Source organism: Oncorhynchus masou, chromosome 14, assembly GCF_036934945.1.
Source record: "Oncorhynchus masou masou isolate Uvic2021 chromosome 14, UVic_Omas_1.1, whole genome shotgun sequence".
Taxonomy (NCBI): domain Eukaryota; kingdom Metazoa; phylum Chordata; class Actinopteri; order Salmoniformes; family Salmonidae; genus Oncorhynchus; species Oncorhynchus masou.
In genome coordinates this window covers 6,213,457-6,221,488 of record NC_088225.1, presented here as the reverse complement: position 1 = coordinate 6,221,488, position 8,032 = coordinate 6,213,457, and the positions used below count along the sequence as shown (strand labels likewise).

Below are 8,032 nucleotides of genomic sequence, written 5' to 3'. Positions count from 1 at the left end.
TTGTATATGTTCATGCAGTATCAATCACACAAGTTAACATGTCATTTACTGTTCAGTCTCTATGGACCAACACTGCTGGGATTGGGTGCATGTAGGCCTTTCTATCGGTAATGGAGGTTATTCAATGAGATTCATATTTTCTGATTGTTTTTTGTCTCCAGCCATATACTTAGCTATGTACAAACATACACGCACATAACTACCAAAAACCTGCTTTTGTGTGTAAAGGTTACCAGGGCCTGAGGCATACGCGGATCTGTTTCTCTTCTACTCCCTGTCAGTCTGACTATGCATCTCCCTTGGTGGGAACCATTCTGAGGTTGTTTTGTTCAGTCTGTTTGTAAAGCTGGTAGACAGCTGCTGCTGGCTCTCTCCCAATTAACTCAGTTTCACCTCTTTCTCACTCTCTCTCTCTCTCTATCTCTATTAGAAAAGCACACGTGCATCAGTGCGCTCAAACATTTTCTTTAAATCGTTTTTCCCCCCAGCTTTAGTTGTTCTGCAAGATGACGTCACTGCCAGCACTCGTTGTATGAAGTTTTAGGGCCAACTATTACTCTGTTATGAAAAATATGGAATCCTAAATGATATCCAAAACATATCCACTTTAACCCTGTCTATTCCTCTACCACCAGATGTCACTATGCGCCTCCAGCTAGAGAATATGCCAATATTACAATGCGCAGCATTTTAAAGTTTGAGTTTCCATGAGGATCATATCCATACATGATCACTTTGAGGACGAATAACAACGGGATGTTTTACAGTCAATCGAAAGGTTTTTGTAATCTACCATACAGGATTATTTTTTATGCAGTTGGTGTGTGGATCGGTGTAAATCTGTGTGAATTGCGTGTAACACAGATTTGACCAGTTAAACTTATTTACAGTTGGAAAGGGCTGAGAAAAAGACTCCCTCTGGGAAGTGACACACAGCCTCTCTCTGCTAACACCTCTCAGGCTCTGGTGCGGTCTGCAGCCAAAACATTATATTCATGTGAAGGGAGAAGGATGCTGTGCTTAAATCTGCTGCCTGCAAGGACATAGCAAAATATGAATCACTTTCATTCAATCATTCATTCACTCCACCTTGCATTTGACTAGAAAGTGCTCTGCTTTTAGTCAAATGAGACAAAAGCCACTGCCTATTTTGTTCACAATCAAAATACTTATAAAATGGATGCTATTTTCCATCTGACCTGACAGACCCTTAGCTGTGTGTTGAAGGTCTGTCTGTCTGTCAGTGGCTATATGAGTGCATAGCAGAACAAAGAGGGTACAAAGGCCTACAAATCTGAGAAAGGTTTCTCACTCTTGGCCTTGCTGCTTCCTGGAGCTGGGCTTCTCCATCTCTTCAACTTCCCATTGGTTTTCTCCACTTTCTTCCCATTGCGACACATTGAAGGAAATGTGCAAATGTTGGCCGATTCTTGTTTAACACCTGTTATGTGATTCAATGTGGTTCGTCAATAGGCTATGTACTGACTACACATATGTACTCTTGTGTTATTTAGAAATAAATCACATTACTCTTACAAAGGCTACTTCAGTTACTACAAGACTACTTCTAATGATGATTATAACATGATAATATGTAGGAAAATAATAATAATAAACTATTTCTCCTTCATCTATTTATTATTATTGTTGTTATTTCATCATCAATACAGAATTAGATAATTTAATAATTTAATTGCCTTACATTTGTAAGGTTAGGCTATATTATGCTGGTATATTAACTTACTGAAGTCGGGACAATATATTGCACATGTTCATGTTTTCATGACAATATTCGTCTGTCAAACAGAAAACGCCGGAAGTGGGCGGTTAGAGAGGGAGAGAACATAGACGGTCCCTGCTATCTGGGATCCTTGGGAAGTCGTACTACCCCCCTGTTAGGGTAAGGGTAGGTAGTATGTGTTAAGGTTAGGGTTTAGGATATGGACGTCCCAGGGATCCCAAATAGCACCGATCCTAGAGGGGGGGGGGGGGGGGGGGGGCAAGCGAAAGACACGAGAGAGAGAGAACGAAAAAAACTGCGTAGCGAACAGTTAGAAAGAGACAGGAGAGGTTCATTTTCTGGGTCGTACGTACGTTGCGGAGCTTTCCCTTACTTTTATGCAAAAAAGACAACTCAATTGATCGTCCGGTCAAGGTAGGTTTGTTAACTATGTCAGCTTCGAGAAGATTTTGGACAAGCATATTTCGTGCAGACGGTGTCTATTGCGAAAGAATGTTCTGACAGCGCTTTGTAAACAAACTATGGTTAGAGTTGTGCGGCTCTGCCATCTGTTACGTTAGCCGAACGTGGTTATAATGTCACCGACAATACCACATGTGAACCTACAAATATATATTTTTCCACTTTACAATATTGATTGAGTATATTGTTAATATACTATTTACTTTGTTATTGGTGTTTGTTGACCCTGTCTCCTATATATATATATATATTTTGAATCAACAGGCTGAGTCCAACCCCCTCCTGGGAGTCAAGCGAGAACTCGAATACGCTAGATCATTTATTTTCTTCAACATTACACAATGTTTTTAACAGAACGTCTTGAAGGCTAAATTATTAACACAATTTGCATGTAGGCTATAACACATGTTATTGCGGATCATTGAAATAGCTTGTAGCCAAGGTCAAACGCAAATTGGAATGTGAGTTTATTCTATCAAACCGTTAGCCAGCGCGAGGCGCATATCATGGTATAATGAATGTGCGCGTGGAACTCCTCTCAAGAATTTGTGTTGTAGCCTAACAGGTGAAAGTTCAACTTCTATTGCACATCTGTGTTAGTTAGGTAACTTTCGAATTTGGATAAGAACTAGATAAATACATGATCAGTGCAACAAAGAAACTGAGTAGTAATCCACTGTAAAGTGTTTGTGGAGATGTCACCAACACTTTACAGTGGATTATTTGGCAGAATATTTTTCGGAGATGTTTTTTTATTTTGTCCAAGTTTGCTGGTGAAAATGGGTGCGTACCGTTTTTAAATGAAGGAATAATTTGACAAAATGTTAACAGCCATGTGATAATACACAACTGTGCACAATGACACAATATGCTACTGTAGGCCATATTGGTGGCAGACTTTTTAATTGGTGTTGATGTAACCAGTGTGAAATGGCCCGGGTATGGGCGAGGGGACGGTCTAAAGTTATACTGTTACATTGATATGCTGGTAAAGTAGCCCGATGTTTATCTTATTGCACCTGGAGACCAAGGCAGCCTGGCTATTGGTCAGGTGATGCAGTCAAGGTGTGCTCCTGTTTATTTGAGTGCTTTATGCCAGTTGTTCTCCAAGCCTCCTTACCACAACTGAGAAAACGTGGGTATTTGGAACACAAACAATGGATTTAATTTAAGACGCTTTATGTCAATGATTCAAAATTAAATCTGGAATAAAACAAGCCACATCATCTAGTTGTTCTAATAGTCTCCCAATCCCTCATTGACATGTGTCAGTTAGTGTTTTACTTGTTTTACAACAAAATGGCCACACAGGATGCTGTGTAAAATGTGGTCAGTTGTCATAACAATGAAAACAAACATGAAAACAAATAACAAACACATGCTGTATGGGTAATTGCTCTGAGCGGGTGAATCAAATCACATTTAATTAGTATTGTTGGCCCTTTCGAACCAAAACTATCACTCTGTTTGCTTTCTTATTCCCCTCTTGTGAGAAATGAGTTCAACACATTTTGTACGCAATGGGCTTCAACTAACCTGAGATGAATTGATTCACACTGTGTTATCAAGGGGGCTCATTGACTTGTTTCCGTTCACAACTGCTGCTCTTGGGGTTAGAAGAAGCACCGTCACAGTATCGATGACGTGGATGTCGGTTAAATGCGGGAAGGCACATTTCGGTGGGATACATTCAGTTGTGCAACTGACCAGGTGTCCCCTTGACCTTCCCGAATGAATGTCACTGAAGCCACTGGTGTGTTTGCATTAACATGCCACTGAAAGCAGTGATTGTGGTTGTTGTCACTGAAGAGATGGACATGTCCCATAATAGTACACTGATGTTTACTCACATGCAAAGGTATGCAATTGGAAACATAGTTGTTGATGTTGAGCTGAAATGTCACCACTTACATTGACGTTATAGTGTATGACTAGACTGTCATATAGCTCAACCGTACAAGCACAGACAGGTCTCTGTATAAAGAAAATACCCCCTAAATTGTTGATGTGTTGATGACTAAAATGTCAATGTCACTGCGAGCTTTGAGCGGTGATAAGATTTGTGTGTGTGTGTGTGTGTGTGTGTGTGTGTCCGCGTGTGTGTGTGTGTGTGCGTGTGTGTGTGTGTGTCCCCGCGTGTGTGTGTGTGTGTGTGTGTGTGTGTGTCCGCGTGTGTGTGTGTGTGTGTGTGTGTCCGCGTGTGTGTGTGTGTGTGTGTGTGTGTGTGTGTGTGTGTGTGTGTGTGTGTGTGTGTGTGTGTGTGTGTGTCCGCGTGTGTGTGCGTTACAACCACACAGAGTATGGACATTGATGTTTGTTTAAAGAAACTCAGATAAAGAAAGTCATTACTTCCTGCGATGCAGTTTGATTGCACCCCACCTTGTCCCTGTGTATCCTACCTCTTTCATGTTATAATGACATTATACACACACCAACTGACAGCAGCACAGGTCAGGATGCTTTGATGAGTGTTTTGCTAACCGGGGGTAACAGTCAGGTGCACTACCAGACTTCCTTGACCCTGCCCACCACCCCTTGAAAATGAATTGATTTGGTAGATGTTTTTATTTTTCTGACCCCCTGCAGTTATAGTTTTGCCTGACGACTCATCCTGAATTTAACTCTGCTGCTCTATCGATCGCTCCATACATTCATGGTGGAGAAGAAATGGTAGTGGGTGGGGTGTTTGGCCAAAGTGATGTGGATGGGTAGTCAGGCTAGTTAGAATTGGAAGGGGAAGTGCCAACTCCAACATAGCCTATTAGCTGGAAAGGTATCTCCAAACACAGTTTTGCTAGTAGAAGCTGTTTAGCTGGTTAAACAAAGGTTAGTCATATGTGTTGGCAAAAACTAATGTCCAAGTCAAGAATGATTACAGTCTATGTCAGATACACCAGTGAGTGTAATTAGCTCCAATTACTGTGATTTGCTAAATATTAGGAGTTCAGAAATCAAGTTGACATAAACATTTGTTTATTCTGTTGTTGCTTGTCATTTGTAATATTCATTAAAAGAAGGATCCCCAGTTGAATACCCCTGATCTAGCTGAATTCCCTGACCCATATCTTCTCCACAGCGTGTACCTTTCCCTCACAAATCACCACCCACAACCACTCCTTATTCCTCCCCCACCACCCACAACCACTCCTTATTCCTCCCCCACCACCCACAACCACTCCTTATTCCTCCATTACCAACAACCACACCTTATTCCTCCCCCACCACCCACAACCACTCCTTATTCCTCCATTACCAACAACCACTCCTTATTCCTCCCCCACCACCCACAACCACTCCTTATTCCTCCCCCACCACCCACAACCACTCCTTATTCCTCCATTACCAACAACCACTCCTTATTCCTCCCCCACCACTCACAACCACTCCTTATTCCTCCATTACCAACAACCACTCCTTATTCCTACACCACCCACAACCACTCCTTATTCCTCCCCCACCACCCACAACCACTCCTTATTCCTCCATTACCAACAACCACTCCTTATTCCCATACCACCCATAACCACTCCTTATTCCTATACCACCCACAACCACTCCTTATTCCTCCATTACCAACAACCACTCCTTATTCCTACACCACCCACAACCACTCCCTATTCCCATACCACCCACAACCACTCCTTATTCCTATACCACCCACAACCACTCCTTATTCCTCCATTACCAACAACCACTGCTTATTTCTCCACCACCCACAACCACTCCTTATTCCTATACCACCCACAACCACTCCTTATTCCTATACCACCCACAACCACTCCTTATTCCTCCCCCACCACCCACAGCCACTCCTTATTCCTCCATTACCAACAACCACTACTTATTCCTGTACCACCCACAACCACTCCTTATTCCGATAACACCCACAACCACTCCTTATTCCTCCCCACCACCCACAACCACTCCTTATTCCGACCCCACCACCCACAACCACTCCTTATTCCTATACCACCCACAACCACCCCTTATTCCTATACCATCCACAACCACTCCTTATTCCTCCCCCACCACCCACAACCACTCCTTATTTCTCCACCACCCACAACCACTCCCTATTCCTATACCACCCACAACCACTCCTTATTCCGACCCCACCACCCACAACCACTCCTTATTCCTATACCACCCACAACCACCCCTTATTCCTATACCATCCACAACCACTCCTTATTCCTCCCCCACCACCCACAACCACTCCTTATTTCTCCACCACCCACAACCACTCCCTATTCCTATACCACCCACAACCACTCCTTATTCCTATACCACCCACAACCACTCTTTATTCCCCCACCACCCACAAACACCCCTTATTCCTCCACCACCCACAACCACTCCTTATTCCCCCACCACCCACAAACACTCCCTATTCCCCCCACCCATAAACAGGCCTTATTCCTCCCCCACCCACAACCAGCCCTTATTCCTCCCCCACCCACAACCACTCCTTATTCCTGTCCCACCCACAACCACTCCTTATTCCTCCACCACCCACAACCACTCCTTATTCCTCCACCACCCACAACCACTCCTTATTCCTCCACCACCCACAAACATTCCTTATTCCACTACCACCCACAAACACTCATTATTCCTCCACTACCCACAAACACTCCCTATTCCCCCACCACCCACAAACACTCCTTATTCCTTCACCACCCACAACCACTCCTTATTCCTCCCCACCCACAACCACTCCTTATTCCTCCACAACTCACAAACCACAACCACTCCGTATTCCCCCACCACCCACAACCACTCCTTATTCCTCCACCACCCACAAACACTCCCTATTCCCCCCCACCCATAAACAGTCCTTATTCCTCCCCCACCCACAACCAGCCCTTATTCCTCCCCCACCCACAACCACTCCTTATTCCTGTCCCACCCACAACCACTCCTTATTCCTCCACCACCCACAACCACTCCTTATTCCTTCACCACCCACAAACATTCCTTATTCCACTACCACCCACAAACACTCATTATTCCTCCACTACCCACAAACACTCCCTATTCCCCCACCACCCACAAACACTCCTTATTCCTTCACCACCCACAACCACTCCTTATTCCTCCACAACTCACAAACCACAACCACTCCGTATTCCCCCACCACCCACACCCACACCCACTCCTTATTCCTCAACAACCCACAACCACTCCTTATTCCTCCACAACTCACAAACCACAACCACTCCCTATTCCCCCACCACCCACAAACACTCCTTATTCCTCAACAACCCACAACCACTCCTTATTCCTCCATCACCCACAACCACTCCCTATTCCCCCACCACCCACAAACACTCCTTATTCCTCCACCACCCACAACCACTCCGTATTCCCCCACCACCCACAAAACTCTTTATTCCTCCACCAACCACTCCTTATTCCTCCACCACCCACCTAACTCTTTATTCCTCCACCACCCACAACTACTCCTTATTTCTCCACCACCCACAAAATGCTTTATTCCTCCACCACCCACAACCACTCCATATTCCTCCACCACCCAAACCCACTCCTTATTCCTCCACCACCCACAACCACTCCTTATTCCTCCACTACCCACAACCACTCCTTATTCCTCCACCACCCACAAAACTCTTTATTCCTCCACCACCCACAACCACTCCTTATTCCTCCACCACCCACAAAACTCTGTATTCCTCCACCACCCACAACCACTCCTTATTCCTCCACCACCCACAACCACTCCTTACTCCTCCACCACCCACAACCACTCCTTATTCCTCCACCACCCACAAAACTCTTTATTCCTCCACCACCCACAAAACTCTTTAT

General features: G+C 44.4%; 1 protein-coding gene across 3 annotated transcripts in view; it reads left to right on the top strand.

Moving 5' to 3' along the window:
- The first annotated feature begins 2,009 nt into the window (after positions 1–2,009).
- The window catches only part of LOC135554041 (signal transducer and activator of transcription 5B-like), a 143,953-nt gene continuing 137,930 nt past the window's right edge, over positions 2,010–8,032 (top strand). For all 3 annotated transcript variants that reach the window (XM_064986048.1, XM_064986049.1, XM_064986050.1), the window contains exon 1: positions 2,010–2,155. The gene's annotated coding sequence lies outside the window, so the exon portion shown is untranslated. The remainder of the gene's footprint in view (positions 2,156–8,032) is intronic.